The sequence below is a fragment of the Tauraco erythrolophus genome, chromosome 25 (assembly GCF_009769465.1).
Source record: "Tauraco erythrolophus isolate bTauEry1 chromosome 25, bTauEry1.pri, whole genome shotgun sequence".
NCBI lineage: Eukaryota > Metazoa > Chordata > Aves > Musophagiformes > Musophagidae > Tauraco > Tauraco erythrolophus.
In genome coordinates this window covers 4727333-4745748 of record NC_141489.1, presented here as the reverse complement: position 1 = coordinate 4745748, position 18416 = coordinate 4727333, and the positions used below count along the sequence as shown (strand labels likewise).

The 18416-nt window shown below is 48.8% G+C and overlaps 1 protein-coding gene across 2 annotated transcripts in view; it reads right to left on the bottom strand.

Annotated features, from left to right (window-relative positions):
* LOC104373400 (acid-sensing ion channel 2) overlaps positions 1-18416 on the bottom strand; it is a 510805-nt gene that overhangs the window by 88483 nt on the left and 403906 nt on the right. The gene's annotated exons all lie outside the window — the stretch shown is intronic.

The following is an 18416-nucleotide window of genomic DNA, read 5'->3' as shown; positions in this document are numbered from 1 at the left end:
TAATAAGGGGCCAGTCCTGCCCAGCCACACGCAGGGGAGGAAATCCCACCAGGAATGGTTGGTAGGACTATGAGCAACTCCCATAGCAGCATCTGGTTTAACACATTCAAAACCAGGCCTCACAGGTATCCTTCAAGGTATCCTCCAAACACCTGGGTCCAAGGTTTGCTCAAGTCCTGGCCCACAGCTCAGGTTCCTTAATCTGGTGAGAAAAAAACAGGGCAGAAACCCACAGCTCTGGGATGGTATCTGGGGCCAGCACCTGACTGCAAGGAAGAGTTCAGCAATCCCCCTGTGCAACGTCTTCAAAAATAGAAATCCAAACGCACGGCAAGTCTTCGGCATGTTTGAGAACCATGGAACCATGGGTTTGGGTTGGAAGGGACCTTCAAGATCATCCAGTTCCAACCGCCCTGCCATGGGCAGGGACACCTTCCCGTACACCAGGATGTGTGAACTCCAAGCTCCTGGGTCTTCAATGTGTCTGCAGTTGAGCGGTTTAGACCCCAGCCCAGAGTCATTTCCACCCGGTGAGGGTGGTAAAAATCCAGGCTCTGAGTCAACAACTGGGACAAGCACCTTCCTGTATAACCCTTCCCATTTCCTCAGAAAGTATCTTCATCTTCGCCAGCCCAAACGGGTGCTTGAATCCCCTACATGTCCTGTTCCCCCCAAGACGCGCGATGCCGTCCTCGTTTCCTCGCAGATGCGGGTAGGGCTGCGTTAGAAAAAGACTTTCGAGAGACTTAAGTTCTCCAAGGAGATCCCCAGCCTGTCTATTAGGAGAGAAGGCAAAATTTCCAGGCTAAAAGTGGTTAAAGAAAAAAAAACCCATTCAAATTGCATATATATATGAAATACATATATATTTAGGTATTATATCTATTTTTTTATATATATATAAACTAAAATCCCAAATGCAGCCAAACTAGCCACAAAAGCACAAGGAAATAAAGCCACTTGCACTGATTCGTCTCGCCCTTCAGTCTTGAAACCACTTACGTTCCAATCCCTCTCCGCCCAGTTCCCATTAAAAAAATCAACTTTTCCAACTCCGAGCTCATTGCGTTCCCGCTCCGCACCACGGCAGCCTCTTCCAACAGCAACTAATTGCTAACAAGCTCATTACAAGATGAAAGCAGCAGGAGTGTAATGCTGGATTTTTTTTTTTTTTCATGTCTGCAAAGCGAACAGCTGCCCACCAAACCTGGAGGACTAATTTCATTAAGCAGTAACAAAAATCCCTCCATCAATGGCAAACCCTCCCCATGCACACCTTCACTTAGACATAAATGCTCCCTCCTCAAAGTTCATCAGAACTTTGTCAATTCTGAGACCGTTTCCACCCGTCAGGATCCCAGGGAGACACAAGATTGATGAGATGGGTGCTGGGAGGAAAAAAAAACGTATGGTGAGGAGGAAAAGCAGATGTTGGGAAGGTGACTTAGCTGTAAGAAGGAGTCACAGAGGGGACCCGGTGTGAGGCTGCTGCGTTGGAGCCACGCTGTCCAAGCGCAGCTTGCTCCAGAGCTAAACTGGTTTTACCAGAAAATTGAGAATTGAATTAGCAGGTCGAGGGAGGGGATTCTGCCCCTCTGCTCTGCTCTGGTGAGACCCCACCTGGAATACTGTGTTCAGCTCTGGGGTCCCCAGCACAAGAAGGACATGGAGCTGTTGGAGCGGGTCCAGAGGAGGCCACAAAGTTGATCCAAGGGCTGGAGCACCTCTGTATGGAGACAGGCTGAGAGTTGGGGCTGTTCAGCCTGGAGAAGAGAAGGCTCCAGGGTGATCTTATTGCAGCTTTCCAGTACCTAAACGGGCCTACAGGAAAGCTGGAGAGAGACTTTTTACAAGGGTGTGTAGTGACAGGACACGGGGCAATGGCTTTAAACTGAAAGAGGGGAGATTTAAATTGGATCTAAGGAAGAAATTTTTCACTCAGAGGGTGGTGAGATACTGGAGCAGGTTGCCCAGAGAAGCTGTGGCTGCCCCATCCCTGGAAGTGTTCAAGGCCAGGTTGGATGAGGCTTTGGGCAACCTGGTGTAGTGGAGGGTGTCCCTGCCCAGGGCAGGGGGGTTGGAACTGGATGATCTTTGAGGTCCCTTCCAACCCAAACCATTCTATGATTCTATGCTCTGACCTGGGATTTGACACATCGGTATTTCTTTTTGCAAATTCTCTCACGCAGTCGTTGCTGTTCGTTTTGCTCTGTGCCACGTGGGACATCAGGGTTTCACCCACCCCAAGCAGCCTCTGCCACGGCCAACAGCAGAGCAGCAGGAGGGACACAGGGGAGCACCCACCCGAGCACAGCCTGGTCGTGCTGCTTTTGCAGGATGCACGTAGAGCGAGGTGGAGCCCAAGACCAGCTCCTCCATCTCGAGGCATAACACAAAATCAGGGCAGAGATAATGAAAGAAAATCATGAGCAAATCTACAACCGATCACCCCAGGCCTGCCCTGAAGCCCTGTGCCAACACTTGCAATCCCACCGCCTGCTCCACCAGGAGACACTCCAAAGCTCTCGCTGATCCATCATTAAAGTTCACGAGTAGCTGAACATCCACCTGCTTTATCACATCACGAGCAATTTGTTTTGCAAAGTTTACGAGTCTTCCCTCGAGGGCGGGGGTTTTACAGCACTTGTCTAACCAGGATCTCACAGTCTGCAGCAGCACCAGCCTGGGGTCTGCTCAGCTTTTGAACCAAGTCCTCCAGCCGCGCTGCCAGGCCATGCAACAAGGACAGTGAAGCATCCTCCTTCGAGGCTTTCCACGCTAGTGTTGGTCTAACACTAAAGAAAGGAATTTTTCAAGCACTAAAGACGCACTAATTCCTGCCTCACGGACACCCAGAGCTTCCAAACAACTTACTCAAGAGGCAGAGCATGAACTAACCCACAGCACATCCCAACCCACTGCTTATCTCCTCCCAAAGCAGCAGCTTCATCACCATGAGCTTCAGATTTATTACACACCAGCTTTTCTTCCACACGTTATTTAGTTGCCGCTGTGTTTTAGATGTAAAAGGTACAGAAGTACAAATTAGGCAATGAGCTCCGTGCATGACGTGGTTGGTTTGCTCCAGGCGGGCTCCATCCCCCCGCTCCGCCTGGGATCCCCAAACCAGCAGCCAGGAGCCTGTTTTCTTGATGTCTGACATCAAAAGGGCATTGCCTGTCTGAACCCGGAGGAGAACAAGATGAAAACCGAGCGAGCGCCAGACGAACGCTAACAAGCACTGACGTCTCAGAAACGACTTCTAAAACAAACAGGTTGCCAGACATCAAGTGTTTTGTCAGGGTTTTTCTCGCTCCTGTTGAGTTCCCGGGAAATCAGCTCTTTCGAGGCATCTCAGACCCTTTTGCACTTGTTCCTTGTTCCTTGACAGAAGTCAAAACTCTCGGCGTGAGTCCGTCTGACGCCAGCGGGGAGGTGAGAAGGGACCGTGATGGGAAAATTAGAGGTGAAGACCCAACCATGGCCCCACCACTCCTCTCGGCGCTGGGCTTTTGAAGACCAAGAAGTCAGCAGTCCCACTAATAACCTGTCTTAACACAGCAGAAGGGCTCACACAGTTGGCACCAATGGTTCGGTCTGCCCTTCATCTCCACTGGAGCTCATATTTAATAAGACAGGCAGGAAACGGAGGCCAAAGAAGCAAAACCACTTCAAAGAGATGGAGGGGAACCAAAACAAAATGCCGTATTTTCGTGGGAAGTTGCTCAGGCTTGTGTGCCCGGCTGTACAGGAGGAGATAGCAGCACCTTGTGCTGCTTGAGAAGACCAGTTTCTCCAGAGTCACCTGGTGAGGATGTCTATTTGTTAATTTTTTTTTTCATTTAACTCATCTGGTAGCTCCAGCCACCCTCCTGGAGAGCATCTCCATTAACTCCTCGCTGCGGACATCCCTCCCGGAGTGCTGCAGCTGGGCTTGCTGCCGTTAACAACATAGTGAAGAGACAGAAGAGCTGTTCTAGCGTCTTTTATTTCACCTTCTTAAAATTCTCCTCTTAGAAATGAGGCATTTAAATGGTTTGTGTTAGTAGTTCACAAAAATCCCTGAGCATTCCAACAGTCACAGAGGTGAAAACCCTCTTGAGCTCCTTTCCTCTCCCCTTGCACAAGCTGCCAGAGTCACTTGCATGTTGCAAAGTTGCTCCCATGCTTTGTTTCTCTCCTTCTTCCCCTTATATACTCTTTTTCCCAAATCCATGCTCACATTGTCCTGGGAGACTCAGCTCGAGGTTGAGATCTCCATCAGCTACAGGAGGCGAACATGGACTAGATCACAGAATCATGGAGTGGTTTAGACTGGAAGGGACCTCAAAGATCATCTAGTTTCAACCCCTCTGCCATGGGCAGGGACACCTTACCCTACATCAGGTTGCTCAAAGCCCCATCCAACCTGGCCTTGAACACTTCCAGGGACGGGGCACCCACAACTTCTCTGGAACAATCTAGATAATCATTCTAGATTCTCTAGATGATTGCTGTAGGTCCCTTCCAACTGAACTATTCTATTCTAACATCCCAAAGCAACCAATGGCGCCTTCAATTCTGACCTGCTCCCTATCAAGCAGGATAATTAGTGAACCAAACATTTCCATTGACCCTACGCAACCACCAGCTCCACACCCAGCTCCAGAAGCCCATATAAATACCCACCTCCTCGCACAGCTTATTCTGGATGGTGGCACAAAGTGTCTGTGTTAACCTGTGGTTTTAAGCAACGAGCTGAAACAGGGAGGGGAAGGAAAAAGAGACAAGAGGAGGCGAGTGGGAAAGGATGGGGTCATGAGAGCTCAGACAAGATGTTATTGTCATCGTAGAGAAGCAGGCAAAGAGGAGCCCCCGGCCTCTTTCGGAGGTTGGAGAGAACCCCCAGCATGTATTTAGCATGAGATGATAAGACTTTCAGTAGGGACCTCTCTCTCTTTTTTCCCCTTATCACACAAAACTTGATTTGCTCTTTGCAGCAGAGTGCTGTTTTCCATTTTCCTTATATATAAACAGCTATAATTGCGTAGGGTGCCATAAAGGAAAATCCTCCCCTTTCTGCGAGTCTCTGCTCCATCACTCGCTCTGGGAGCTCACTCAACAGCACAGGGACTCGGGCACATCCCACCAGCACCTTCCCTAAAAGGCAATCACCACCCAAGACAGGATGACAAGCCAACAAGGAAGATCCCCAAAACAGCGATGCCCACAATGCTAATAGAAAGGTAGATTGATGACTCAGCCAGGCTACAGAATGCAGAGAGTAGTGCATCATGGTCTATTTTTACTGTTTGGATAGCACAAATCCCACCACCCACCTACCACAAACTCAAAGCTCTTCCTCAGCACTTGGCATCTTTCTACCTGTCTCGTCTGACCGTCTGCAAACCTCTCCAGATGTTTCCAGCTCGAGGACCGTTGTTGTAACAGATCAGAGCAGCTTATCAAACCCACATCACTTCTCTTTGTGCGAGGCAAAAAATAAAAGTAAAGATCTTGGCAGATCTTAATGTGATGTTAAAAAGAATCAAGTGTTTCCTACTAAATCCCACATTTTGCATTTCCAGCCCTGAAGCCAGTAACGTTTTTCAGGCGATCACATCATTACCACCATGCACAGACATCACAAAATTACCCCAGGCTTTTGTTGCACCCAGCCAAACCCCTGGACCATGTAATCCCACAGCACTCAATGTTTCAAGGCCAGCACTGAGGACACCCATGAAAACCTCCATATTTGGGGCGGATGTTTTTTAAATCTCAGTGCCTAATCCTTACAATCGTAAAGGAAAGCTTGGAAGGCTCATTTCTAGCAATGCTCAAGCCAGAAGGCAAAACACAAATACCTATGAAAATCTCTAACCCTCTTAAAATGACACTGTTATTAACCTTCAACCAACTATCAGGATTTGCTCCTGCTAAACCATTTGGTGCATCTTCATGTGTAACAACACCCTCTCCCGTGCCGATATACAGCAACTGCAACGGAGTTGCTCCTACCCAGCGTACCAGCCTCTGTAAAGCTACAAAATCTGCAATTTCTGTTGATGGATCTCATTCCCACAGATGTATTATCTTTCCCAAGAGATGGCAGATCTCAAATCCAGGACTGTCTCTAAATATAACCTTCCCAACCTCGGGAAGGACGAGACGTGGTAGGGAAAAGGGACCTGTAATTTCACTGTTATCACCAATGCTGCAACCAATTACTTGATAATGAGGGTTTAATTCAGTGGGAGCAGCAGGGCACTGGATCAAATTCTATTGAAAAGAAATATTCTCTTGTGCAAAGGCAAAGTTGAACAGTTTGACCTCGTGCGCAAAAGGTCTTTTGAAAAGGAGGAGATATTTATGCAAAGACAAAAACACATGGGTTACAAAACACTTGCACATCCTGCAGCTATAAATCCCCAGCAGCCAACAAAGAGGAGCACCAGCAGCTGAGATGAAGCTTGTCCAAGCAGCAAGTCACGCTGTCACGGGACACTAATGAATTTATTGTACTTTCCTGTCCAGCCAAGAACATTATTTATACCTGCTTCCTCCAATGGCTTTGCTACGCAAGTGCCTTGGACACACTGACACATGCAATCAATTTAGCACAAAAAAAGTTAAGCCAGGAGACTCAACACAAGCAGTAAAGTGATGCTGAATTGTCCATTCCTTGGAAAAAATCAACAGCTGAGGTCTTTCTAGAACATGGCAGCACTCGGTCAAAAGGTTTGTGTTGCACAGCAACGTGGGTTGGACTCAGACAACTGAGCAACAGCACAGCCGATGCTCAAGAGCCAACTGGCAGCCAAAACCAAGATGGCAATGGGAAGAGGTCAATGGGAAATGCAACAGGAGCAGCTGGGAGGTGATAGAAAGCAAAGGGAGGGCCAGGCAAAGTCACCCGGAGCGATGCAGAGCACCAAGGAAGGAGCCTTCTCCAAAGGCTGCACCAACTCAAGGGCACGCACGGGGCTCAGGAGCTTGCAAGAAGGAGGGAAAAAAAAAACCCAGCCAAGACAGGAGCATCCATCTATCCTGTCTCTCTCCTCCCTCCGCTTGCCTGGCAAAAAAGCCATGACAAAGCCTCAGCCCTCCGGGGTCATGAAAATACATGATCTTAGAGTCAGGAAGATCATTACCTTTAATGTCTAGAAATTGCATTTTAATTATTTAATGAGAGAGCAGCGAGCAGGAACCGTGACACCGAAACAGCCTCTTACAACCACAAAGCCACCCCTGTAAAGCAAGAGGTCATTCATTATCTCCTCAAAAGGTTGGGAACTTTTGTGTTTCCAACCCCAGCACAGAGCAGGGAAGGGGGTGTGACAGAAGAGAGGGCAGGAAGGATGGAAGGTCAATGCTTCCAACCACATCTGAAGACTGATAAACCTGGATGGAGAGAAAGGTTGAAGGAGATCAGAGCTACGTTCAAAGCAGGGACCGAGAAGAGGAGGTGAAGTTTATAAAGGTGAAAAGCAAATGCACTTTTCAGAAGAAAACCATCAGCCAGCTTTGTGTGCACCCTTGGCTGGCTGCTCAGTTGAAATATGTTGGTGGATTCACGAGAGCAGGTGTTGATAACTGCTAAAAAAAACCCCGCGCAGCACAGAATCTAGCTGCAACCCCGGGTGCAATAAGTCATCCAAGAGTTGTAGGAGGTTGCGACAGAGAGAGTACATGCACGCAGACGTTATTAGAAACAGAATGATTGATGTGTTTGATATTACGGAGCGTGTTGATTTGATGATGGTTTAGGTAGCTGGGGTTATGTGCGTGCAACGTCTGGATTTGTCACCTTAAGCAGTAAATATTTTAAGTATTGTTTCACAGTGAATAACTCAAGGCGGGGCGATACCTTCTGTTGAAAATACATTCTCTGGAAGGAACGTATTTTTGCATTCAGCTGAGCATAAACTGGTTTGGAGAGCAGGAGATGCTTAATTACCATCCAATGCAGGGAATTAGCGCGTTCACCAGTACACTGCAACCTGCTGCTCCAGCTGCAAGGAGGAAGTCCCAACCTCAACACTCCCACGTCCCGCTGTGAGCAAGCACACACGTTTCCATGCATTATGGATTTGATAGGTGGACTGTTCAGTGGATGAGGAAGTGGTTGGATGGTTGCCTCCAGATGGAGGTGTCCCTCAGAGGTCCGTACTGGGACCAGTACTGTCTAATATCTTCATCAATGACACAGACAATGGGATCAAGTGCACCCTGAGCAAGCGTGAAGGCGACACCAAGCTGGGTGGTGCGGTTGACACGCCTGAGGGACATGATGCCATCCAGAAGTACCCGGACAAGCTAAGCTCGAGAAGTGGCTCGTGTGAACCTCCTGAGGTTCAACAAGGCCAAGTGCAACGTACTGCACTGGGCCAATCCCTGGTATCAGTACAGGCTGGGGGGTGAAATGTTCAAAGCCAGGTTGGACGAGGTTTTAAGCAACCTGATCTAAGGGAGGGTGTCCCTGCCCACAGCAGGGAGGTTGGAACTGGATGATCTTGAAGGTCCCTTCCAACCCAAACCATTCTGTGATTCTATCAGATGTCCCATCCCTGGAAACATTCAAGATCAGGTTGCACAGCGGAGGGGCAATTCCCAAGACAAGGAGCAGACCAAGCCAGGCACAGGGCAGGAGAGCAGGCAGGGAGGAGAACGCAGCCCAGAGGGAAAGGCATTCCTTCCAACACTCAGCAAGGCTTCAGCTTCATAAAACCAAAATACAACAGTGAAAACACACTCACAAGCCACGTTGCTTTCTAGACTGTAATGGGAAAGGACCATTAGACCTTCTCACTGTCCATCCGTATAACACAGCGCATCAAATGTCTGCAGAAGTGGGTGCTTCCCTCCCAGCACCTTGAGAAAGGGCTGGTGGGAAAAGTCGACTTAAATTTCACTTGCAGTTTTGCAAGTGATTTCAGACCAGTTTTCCTGGATATTTAGGTCACTGTGTTTGCCCTCGGGCAGAGCTGGAGATAAGTACACCTCTCCCCATCACCCCGTTAAAGCCAGTGAGGAAAGAGAGGGGTTTTCCTCTCTCACAAGGACACACAGAAGGAAGCTTTCAAACATCCCATTCAAACAAGAGGCACAAAACACCTAGGATCCACACAAAGTGTCTCTCATTGACATTGCCACCTGGATGGAGAAAAGCCAAAGACTCCTGGTTGGAATTCCAAAGGCTTTATAAGGAGCACGAGCCCAGGTCAGAGCCCAAAGGACCTCACGCACCAACACCATATGATTTTGGATGAACCCTGAAGCACCCTCCCACAAGAAACACAGCTTAGTGTCCACAGCCCCAAGCAGCAAGTCCTCTAAGAGACCACAAAAGTCAAAACCAGCCTCGAGCAGACCACCAGCACATGGAGATGCTTCCCTCAAGCCCCCAGGCCAGAGGGAGATGCTCCTCAGCTTCCCCCTTTCTCCAACTGCTTGCAAAGAACTCTACATCTCCCACACCCGTGCTGGTTCTGAAGTGGTTTGTAGCTAAAGGAACGCAGCTTTATGGTCAGGTCGCTGATGGTTTTGCTCCTGCCCGTTGCTCAGACAGATTGGGGTCCTTCCGCAAGAGCGGGTTGGGAAGCACCGATGCATTAAGTCTAATAAAGCTACAGGATGAGGTTATTTATTTTTGTCAGGAACATATGTCGGGAGCCTATAAAGATTTACACGCCTGCAATGAGCCGCTTTCCATCATTACATGAATTTATTACGAAATACGGAGCGAGTTCATAGCGCAGGTTTTCCTCGCTTGCGGCTGGTGAAGTGTTTCTAAAAGGCAAAAAGGAAAGAAAAAAAAGCCAAACCACCCGAACCACAAAGGTTTGAGTCTTTTCCAATCGTATTATGCAACTTTTCCCCTACGCTGGTGACAGTAATTCCTGCTTGTGAATCACAGCTAATTGTATTATAATAGGCCATTCTTCTTGATTTAATATACCATACGAAAATCGGTATGGGAGCGAGCGTGGTCATAAGATTAGTAACAGCTCTAGTTCTTAATTTATGTTCACACTTTATTATTGAAAAATTTAAAGCTCAAGGGTGTTGAGGAGGATGTTTTTGCTGGAGTTTGTTTTATTCCAGCAGTAAATTACAAAATTAGGGGAGAGGGGAGTGGAACAATCAAAAACAAATTACAAATACCTGCTCCCACTGCATGAAATTACAGTATGAGGGGAAAAAAAAAACAACACACCACCCAAAACACAGAGGAAGAATTCCCAGCACTGCTTGAGAGTGAAATGAATCAGCTGCATTATCAGGGAGGTTTGTAGCATCAGGGTTCCCCATTTTCAGAAAGAGAGAAGAAAAGTGGAGAGAAGACCGTACTGCAAAACAGCTCAAGATTCACGGGTGAGTTTTGGCTGGCTGCAGAGAGAAGGGACTGGGAAGAGGAAAGGGAGAAAAGTGATGAACACTCCAAGGGTGAGAGAGCAGAAATGCAAGGAGAAAAAAAGAAAAAAAAAAAGGAGAATTGCAATCAAGCAAAAGGGCAGAAGAAAGCAAAGGAAGAAGAAATAGCCCCGCTCCTAAACCCTGGCCAAGCCTACGTGCTTTTAAGCCTTTTGGGGCCAGCACGCGTCTTTTGAGTTTGATTTTTTGCTTTTCTAAGGCACAGTTGATGCGTTGCAGGCAGGATTTCCCCAGCCAGCTTCAGCCCCCACATGTGCACGCAGCCGTCGCCGTCCCTGCAACGGGAACAAGGGCATCGTGCCGTCCCTGCCTGGCGCCCGCGCTCAGGACCGGTGCTACTCGCCCCTCGGTGCTGGCTCCGGGCTGGTCTCTGCCTGCGTGGTCAGGGAATGGAAAATGTGACCTTGGATGGCATCAAGATGCAAAAACTTCTGGAAGAGCAACAGCCCTGCACGCCGGCTTACCCTAACCAGGGATAAACGTATTTTCAGTGTTCGCCCGCGATCCGACTCGAGCAGTTCTGCTCCGTCCCAGCTCAGGAGGCAGCAAACCCGCAGCCAGGATGGAAAACCTAAATCTAAACCAAAAAAGCTCATCTCAGTTCCAATCTCTGCCATTCCACCGGGAAAAGTGACACTTTCCAGAGCTGGCTCGGGATGCTGCAAAGCCCTTATGACCCCAGGCAACGCTCCAGCCAGGAACAAGCTCCAGCAGTCTGGGGATTTCAGGATAAATTATGTTTCCCTGAACTACCCCCAGAGCAAAGGGCAAACCCAGCAGCCCCCAGGCACACCAGGCTGCTCACAGGCATTCTGCATTCAACAAACTCTCAGCAGCATCTTGCAAGCGCGTGGGGCAGCAGGAGCCCAACTCCGAGGTATTCCCGTCCTCCAGGAGACCCGGATCTCCGCTCTGTTTCTTTAACCTCCCCACACCAGTTTCCTTTGGTACCTACACAACAATCCGAGAATTATTATTCTTTACTTTCGGTATGTATTAGGAGATGGTCGGCAGATCCTGAAGCAATTTGCAAATATTAATTAAGCCTTAGCAGAATCCCTGAGTGGTAGGTAACTGTAATTACATCCCTAATTATATTAATTTTGCTGTAGGGCAGAAAGTAATTATTTGGACTCTATTATATAACTAAAACAAACCTATGTTGATGATTACACGTTTAGCATACGACTAATCGGCACTTCGTTTCCCGACTGATGGTTTCGGCAGAAATGAGCAAGAAAAAGAGAAAAGCACGTAGAAAAAAATACTGCACAGGGAAGTCCGGTTAAAAATCCCTCCTCTGTTCCCGCAGTTTGATTCCCCTCTCCCAAACACACTCATCCCTCCTCTTGACAAACAGCACGTCTGCGCATCCCGACGCAAGCAAAGGGACAAAAGAGGAGCAGAAACGGGCAGAAGCTCAGAAGTTTCATGGTGGTGGGGGGGAAAATCTCAGCTGAACCATTTCCCCACTGGCCAGATGCTTTTTGTTTGTTTGTTTCCTGCCTGAAATAACAGTCCCCATAGTTTTCACCACAGATACCAGCCCAGATTTTGTGAAAACCTAGCAGGGCACAAAGGTGAAACACTTGCACCCGGACCCAGGTCAAGTGGGATGCGCAGCGTGGGATGCAAAGGATTCACAAGCACAATCGAGCACTGTTCTTCCCAAATTCCGTGGGCCAAGAGGTTGTGATCCCACCTCCCTCTACAGCCACACAACCCACACCACGTCTGTTCTCCACTGGTCCAGCAAGGAGCCCTAATGCAAAGACCTCCTCCTGCTGCAGACCAGTTTCTGGCCAAACCCAGAAGAAAAATGATCCAATTGCAGCCTCCTAAACCAGAAAGACCTTTAATTTTCAAAGGTTTCCTCCACACCAAGCACCTGCAGTGCAGCGTTATCCAGAAATAAAGACCAATGGGCTGTAAAACCACAAAACATGAAGAACCTTCCATTTTTTTTCCCTAAATCAGCAAGGCAGAGCAGGTCTCCATGAACATCCTCATCCTACGGAGCCTGAAGGGTTCATGGCAGAAGCCCAGGTGGCACATCTCCACGTCAGCTTGAAAAACGTCACCGTGGCCTTCCCGGCGCAGTGTATTGATGGAGCTTGGAGGGGTTAGTGCTGACCCAGCAGCGAGGCGTGCTCCTCACATCAGTTTTGTGCCAGCCTTTAAATCCCAATCTCATTTTTCAAAGAAAAAAAAAAAGTCAGAGAAGCTTTACTGGACCAAATTGATTATCCACGAGATTGTAAAGGATTGTTCCCCGCAGCCTGTTCTCAATAGCCCATCTCCGGTAGAATCTCCCGTAGGAGACCAATTAGGCAAGTTTCTAGCCACCCCCACCCTTGAATCTTCTCGGTCTGTATTCCTCTGCTCCATCCCAAACACATCCACGTTTAGAGGCCACCTCCTCAAAGAGCCACCTCCAGCTTCCACAGCCACCTTGGCCTGGACACCCTGCACAGCTCCTTTGGTCCTCCTTATACATCAGCCCCCACGGTTGTCCCTCTCTTACTGCTGCTATCCTACACGCTCTCCTCGATTTGTCAATTCTTGTTCTCTTTCAAGGAGATGCTCCAAAGATAGAGGGAGGAAAAATACAGTTTTGTTGCAATTGCGTATTATCTTCCTCGTGTCCGAAAGGATAGTGGTTTGTGCTGTGTCGAAGGGTACCAGTCTTGTCTCTATCTAAAATCTGTCTGAGTAGGAATTGGCTAGAAATGTTCCAACCGAAGAGTTTTCAGAGCATCTCCATTTCCCAATGGAAAATTATTAACGGGTTTTGCTTTGACTATATGGTCTACACTTAAGTAGAAGATGAAAAGTCAAGAAGATGACACCAAATCAAAATGTTTCCAGAGGGTTTTACATCATTAAAAGTTCTAATATCATGCCTATTAAAGAAAAAAATAAAGTCAAATGAAGTCCCCCAGGAGATGGGAGGTCTGAATTTCAACCGCAACTAATCCACCTCCTGAAAGCCAGAACTGGGAAGGAGAACCAGCCCTTTCCAAAACAAAACGTACACCTTCTCCACTCCAGATGCCAAGAAGCGCAGAGCACTTTGGCAGGCAGCCACGCTGAGGAAGATTAGCACATCAAAGGGCTAATTCCAACTCCAAGGAACCATAAATAGTGATGAAAAGGGCAATCCCTTCTTACCAATTCCTGTCACTGTCAAGCCAAGCTCCCCTTAACAATGGGTTGAGCATTTTAATTCCCTCCCAGTCCCTGGACTATCCAGCTCCTACCACTGTACCCACCTCCTCTCCTCCTTGCCCCCTTGCCATCCCTCCACTCAACCGCCACAGCAAACAGCCCTTACAAAATCCAGCTGCAGCATCAAGGTGACATTTGTTTGCTGGTGCTCTGCTGCTGTGGCACATCAATGCCACGAGACAAGACAAATTAGGGTATCTGACGCAAAAAAAATAATAAAAAGGACTTAGGTCCCCACATTCCACCCACATCCCAGTTTAGACTCCTAAATGAAAAAGATGAGATCATAGAAAGCCCTGCAGAGCTGCTGACCACTACCGAAGGAGCCGCTTCTCCACAACCATTAAGCTCCCAAATTAAACCAGGTGAGAGCAGAAGCCCGTGACTCCAGGTCAAGCACCCTGCCCAGCTTTTCTTGCTCCACGGATTTATTTGGGATCTCTTAAACTCTCCAGAGCAAATGTGCTCTGGAAGGGCCGGCACAGCCTGGGCGATGCTCCTTGGTCCTCACTCCTCTTCTTCAGCTCCATGCCCATCTCACACCTATCCAGGATCCAGCAATTAGCTGCCAATCTCCAAGCCAGTTCATCTCAACTTTCATTCCCCAGCTTAATTGCAGTCACAGTCACCTTAACAACCAAGTCAGTAGGAAAACAAGAAAACCTAACTCCAGCACAGGGACCAATTGACCCAAACGTACATTAAATCACCCCAAACTCCTCTTCGGAGCCAGCTCGTCTCTCCCAGCGAGCATCATCGTTGGCTGCGCTCAGGCAGCACTTAATGCAGTTCAGCCTTAATTTCTCCGTGGCTTCTTTGACACTCACTGCCACAAAATTAGTAATATTACTGAATGCTGCTGCAGGCTGGTGAGGAGAGCACGGACTTGGCAGTGCCGCTTCAACGAGCCAGACCCAATCCAACTGGCTCCACTCGCAGCTCCCGTAAACGGCCGTTGTACAAACTGGGAGCATATTTAAAGTTTCAGCCCCACATCAGCGTAATGAAACACAAGCCACTTCCCTTCCAAAAGCAACAGGAACGGCGAGCCAGATTTATGTTTGGAACTGGCCCTAAAAAAAAAATTAAATTAATTAAAATAAAAATAGAATAAGGGGCTGAAAAGGAATTGGGTAACACAGTTAGTTTGTAGTTGAGTGAGCAAAATCCCCAAACAAACCAACCCACACACGTGCACTGGAATTACGGTCCCATTAGTTACGGTGGTGCTAAACACGGTGCTCGGAGCTGCTCCGAGGCTGGGTCCGTCCCAGCCGGTGGCGCGGTGCTTTACCCTCTGCAGGCAAACCCAGGGCTGCCAATGGCTCGTTAATTTAGTTCAACAAGCACCAGCTTCATGCTGGACACAGCTGATTATCTGGTGGGGAAACAGCAAAATAACCCCTCCCCACCCTGACGTTCAGCAATATTGTTTAAAATGCACTTTCCTGCAGCAAAGCAGCACTCGGGTCTCTATGCAACTGCTGCCCCATAAAGTCTCTGTTCTGAGAATAAATTAAAATATTAAAAAAAAAAATAAAAATAAAAACACTAACAAGTGTTGACTGCAAAGCCTTCAAAGGGGCCCCATAAATCACAGCCTTCAGCAGGGCACGTTTCACTGGGGCACAAGCAGGATGGAGACTGGGATCGCTGTCCCACCCTGCACAGCCCGTCTCTTCCCCTTCCATCGGGCAGGTGCCAGGCTGAGCCACGGGTGATAAGTTTGATTTGGAAAGTTATTACATCAGGATGAGGTAATTAGCCCCTAAAGCCCAACCTGTGAGATGCAGTAACAACTTTCTCATAAAGAAAAATAAAAATTAAAAAAAAAAAAAAAAAATCAATAAGCACAGGACCGGACAAGCAAGATAATTATTTCTGGAAACAAAGAGAGCTCGGTGGAATAAATCAACACCTGAATTCAAGTGATGCAGAGCAAAGCAATCGCCCACTTAATCCTGATCCTCAGTTACAGACAGACGGGGCCGTTGCTGCCAGGGAAAGTAAATGCCACCTCCAATCGTTGCACTGCCCGGTTCCGACGGGTTTGTATTAGAAATCGGAGGAAGTTTCTGAAGGATCCCAACTCTGCTCAGTTCCTTCCCTTAAAGTCCCCGAGCCCAGGCGACAGCCGAGGACGTGCACAACCATCGCCTCATTCCCAACGGCCGGCCTGTGGGAATAAGGAACCCCCACATATCGACAGACGGGTACGAGACTCCATCTCGCCCACATACAACCGACCTCATCCAGTAGGAAAACGCTGCCCGCAGCCGACAAAACCTGCCTCGCCCAGGCAGGAGAACAATTCAAAACCCAGTGCTCACCAATAAGGCAAACATGCCCGACTAAAGCCTTTTAGTCCTGCAGCACCGAGTTCCGCAGATCAGTGCAGCCCCCCCATACACACAGATACTGGGGAACAAACCAGTGACGCCGCCCACGCACGGCGGTTCTGCTGTGCTCATCCTCCAGCAGCCCTTTGCCCTTCCACGTTACAGAAGTGCAACTGCCACCGGACCCGAACGGTGCAAACACAGCGGGGCTGGAAGGAGAGGGCAGCTCTTGTGGGAGATGCACCAACAGAGTGGGAAGGAAAAGGAGAGCAGCTCTCGCATCCAGAGCCTTTTCTTCTGCTTCGGATCTAAGGAAGGACTTGTTTCCTCAAAAACAAGGCTGGTTTGGTCTTTTAGGGTATTTTTTTTACGCAATGAAAGAGATATAATCCTGCAAATATTACCTCACTCTTGCCTTTTGAGACAGAAAATGCTCTTTGAGCATCCAAGCAGGTATAAAAACTGCAAACTGTTTGCACTATCATTCACTCGGTTCTCTTTTGATCTTTTTCACCCGCTTTGCTTCACATCTGGGCCCAGTTCAAACTGCACGATTTTCTTGCCCCTCCTTGGGGTTATTTCCTCCCAACTCAGAACAAAAGGAGAAGCTTCAAGTAACCCAGACCCAAAGGGATGCCAGGGGCTGCCCAACTCTCAACCCTCATAATAAAGCCCAGAGTTGTTTCCAGCATCTCCCCAAGAAACATCTCTCTTTACTAAGAATTCACAGGTGGAAAAGCTCCTCAGCCTTTACTCAAGGACAACACAGAGGTCACTCTTCTGCTTCAAACCAGAGAGGAGGAAGGACGTGCCATGATCGAGTGAGCTGGCACTAACCCCCACTCTCACCCTGCTTCACGCAGATCCCATCTCCCTCCATCCCAGCGTCTTCTCTTGGGAAGAATGGGAAAAAATTTCCCTCTATTTTTTCTATTTCCCCAGCTGAGTGATTCCACGTGCCGGCAGAGGTCTGGCAGGAGAGCCAGGGAGAACTCCCCTGCGCCCCAGGCCAGGGCCCGGCGTGCTGCCAGCCCCTACCAAGCCCCACCCCGGGCCAACATGCACCCGTCTGCTTCCCTCCCACCCTCAAGAGGCAGCTTTTCAGATCTGTGCAGGATGGTTGGAGAAGACCATGCTCATTAACCCTCCTCGGTGGTACAAAACAGCTGCTGCAGAGAATTTAGTAACCAGTTACATCAAACGGAGCCCGCTCTGAGCTCCTGCATCGCTCCCCGCAGCAGCCTTTGCCCGTGTGAAGCCAAAACAGCGCTCCAGGCTTTATATTTCCTGGGACAACGTGGACCACGCTGCCTTGCTCGCCACAACTTGGAACAAGAGTTCATCAAAACGTGCAGTCAGGCCCTGCCAATGACTTGCAAACATCATCACACATGTGAACTGGGAAATGGGATGCAGCTTTTCGGAGCCCAGAGGCTGAGTGCCTGTTTCTGCCTACTACCCCCAGATTTCCTTATGCCACTGTACTGGTTTGCAGACTTGTCCTGCTAGAAAGGACCTGTCTCAACATGACTTTTTTTTTTTTTTTTTCTTTAAAAGTGTGCCATTACCGCTCATCTTTGCAGCAGCACACACTAACTCAAGTCCTGGGCAGCTCACTTCATCCCACAGGGATTTTCTCTCTCCTCCCCTTTACAATTTAGCAGCCGGCTCAGCTGATGTGACAAGTCCAAAGAGACAATTTCTTTTGATTTTAGGTAAGCATCTCAGGCAGCACTTACAGAACGGGGAATTCAACTCCTCTCCCGCACGCGGAGCAGCAACAGCTCAAACTACTTATCTCTCCCTACAGACACCAGCACCACGAACGAGTATTTAATCACAGCATTACACCTCTCTCTCCTGGATATCTGCAGAGATTAGAAGAGTAGAATATTCCAGCACAATAAACATCCGACTGCTATCAACGAAGTACGAAAGGGTCACTCCAGAGAGTCCAGTTTCAGCTCTCTACAGCAATTCAGGGTCTCCTCTGACCGCGCTGTAGCTTGCAAACAGTCCCACAGGATTTTTTTTTTTTTCAAGCAAAGGCACTCTTGGTGGTTTGCAAAACAGCACCCTAAGTTTAGGGGCTTGGTCCCATGGCAGAGTCCACAGGGAAACTCCTGCCCGGTGCATGAACACTAAGGGGGACGGGGGCCCTCCTAGAAGGTAAAGGCAGCAGCTCCAGTTAGCAGAGCTCATCATTTGCAAACCCAATCACGCTGCACACCGCCGCACAGCTGCACAGGGTGCAGCTCAACCAACCCGCGAGGCAGCTGGGAGCCCACTAAGCAGCAAACCCACTGGGCAGCAAAAGGAGCGGGGAAGCAAACTCAGCGCAGGCTGCCTGCCCCACACAGCCCGGGCAGGGGGGTACCCCGATGCCAGCCCCCCTGCCCGGCGGTGCCCAGCGAAGGGGGAGTCTGTATCTGC